The sequence below is a fragment of the Podarcis liolepis genome, assembly GCF_965112155.1.
Source record: "Podarcis liolepis genome assembly, chromosome: 1".
In the NCBI taxonomy this organism is placed as follows: domain Eukaryota; kingdom Metazoa; phylum Chordata; class Lepidosauria; order Squamata; family Lacertidae; genus Podarcis; species Podarcis liolepis.
This window is the reverse complement of record NC_139554.1, coordinates 124,796,604-124,799,065: the sequence shown is the minus strand read 5'-3', so window position 1 is coordinate 124,799,065 and position 2,462 is coordinate 124,796,604.

Below are 2,462 nucleotides of genomic sequence, written 5' to 3'. Positions count from 1 at the left end.
TGTAAAGTGAATATAATTATTTCAGAGGATAACAGAAGTTTTCCATTTTACTTGGGAAAGTAGTCTTTCTCACAGCCTGAACCAATTCTGAGTTACAGCTGTTGTGTCTTGTATGTAGAGGCCTATATAAAAACATGGGGTGACCAAATGACAAGTGAGGACAGGGTTCTTATACAAGATAAGGAAGGTTGGTCTAGAATAGATACCCTCCCCTTGCTTGCTTGCTTCTAACAAGAAGAAAACCCTCTGCTACAGTTCCCTGCATTGATATGATTTTGATAGGAATTTGGGATCTCTTCCTAAATGGATTTTGTCCTCCCCTTCTTACCATCTGTCTGCTCTCTCTTTATTGTACAAAAGCCTTGTGACTGCACCATGAGGTGAGTGTTCCTCATGAATTTTCCTTTGCACAAAAGCACTACTGCAAGAAGTAGAATCAGCTCCTGATGCCAAATCAAGCAGGCAGAGGATACTTTGTATAGACTGGGAACCCAAGCCTATTCCTGTGCATATGCAAGACTGAGCTGTTTATGCGAGGTTTAAATGTTCCTTTTTCAAGAAATGTGAAACCTACATTGACAGCAATGTACTTTTTATATCCATTCAACATTTCCCCTAGCATTAACAATATTTGGATATGGCACAACTAGCAAGAACACTTTTGGCTTCTCACAAAATATGTCCACCTTCCATGACAATGAGAAAATACTCAGAGAACCTTCTACCTGGAGAAATACTTAGCTACTGAAAAGTATATAAATAAAATGTGACAATAATGGAGGAGCCAGGGTGGTCAATTTCATATTCTCTAATTTTGTCTTTACATTTAATTAACCCTGTTTTCTAATCACTCCTGTGATTCGCTGTGCTTCCAATTCATTTGAAACATTATCTTAATATTAAGGGCTATCCCCGTGTACCATAACAACAACGGTATAAATAATAAAATCATCATCATCATCATCATCATGAAGTATAAATAATCCTGTATTCCTGTCCCCTACATAATAGCAGGTGCCACTAGGTAAAGGTAAAGGACCACTGACAGTTAAGTCCAGTCGCAGACAACTCTGGGATTGCGGCGCTCATCTCGCTTTACAGGCTGAGGGAGCCGGCGTTTGTCCGCAGACAGTTTTTCCAGGTCATGTGGTCAGCATGACTAAGCTGCTTCTGGCGCAACGGAACACCGAAACTAGAGCAGTGCACGGAAATGCCGTTTACCTTCCCGCCGGAGCGGTATCTATTTATCTGCTTGCACTTTTTGGCGTGCTTTTGAACTGCTAGGTTGGCAGGAGCTGGGACCGAGCAACGGGAGCTCACCCCGTCGCGAGGATTCAAACCGCCGACCTTCTGATCAGCAAGCCCAAGAGGCTCAGTGGTTTAGACCACAGTGCCACAAAAAAACAAAAACAACAACAGAGGAATAAGAAGGCCAAAAAGTGTGCCTTAAGTGTCTCAAAATAACATGGGGATCAGGAGGAAAATGTAGTGCTTATCATACTGATGTTTCAGGCACTATGCAATAGGTGTTCATAACACACTTGTTTTCTGAGAAAGCTTTGCTTTTAATTTCCCCCAACCCAGGAACACTCCCAGTGAGCTTTTTACCATGGGAAAAGCTGTGGCCTGCAGTGATTGAGCCAGTGCCCAACATGAATATACACATGGAAATGAATGGCTGTATGGCAGGAATGTTGTTTCTAGGTAGCCTGGGGCCCTGAGCCCTGAGCCTTTTCTGCCAGACCCTAGATCTCCTGTCCCGTTAAACTTATTTTAGAAAACAAAAAACTTTGATGGCAGGGCAGTTGGACACACTGGAAACCACATAGCTGGGGGTACCCATCCATGCACCATCTTAATTTGTCCAGAGAAATATACAGTCCTGGGTGGAGTAGGGAAGAGATGTGTGTGAAAGTGGCTGAGAAACCCAGAGAAGGCATGTTAAGAGGAGCAGCGCACATGTGATGAAGGGGTGATAGCAAAACACAGTAACCAGTAAATCAGCATAAACTAGTCCGAGAAATCGTAGAATTAAGGGGTCAGCCATATCACACCTGGGAGTGAGTATCATCACATGCACTGCTTGTGATCATACTGGTTTTAAAAAACTTAGTGTGGGTTGGCCTTCAGTTAACATAATTTATGTCTGTGGGTTTCATTGGGTCTACTGTAGGATGACAAAAGTTGAATATCACCCACTATCTTGAAGACAGATATTAAGAATACCATATCCCAGATAGAATTGCATGAGGCTTCTTGGATGGCTGAATTTATCAGGCTGTAATTTGGAGGAGGATTGGGGCATGCAACTAATTAGCAAGGAAGTGCCACGAAGCATGCATTTATCCAGTGGTTTTCCCTCGTTACTGTGAAAAAGCAAAGACGATGTCGTCCCACATCCAGAGTTAAGGAGAAGGGTTGTTAGGAATTAAATTACAGGAAATTGGGCTTTTTCTTCCGAA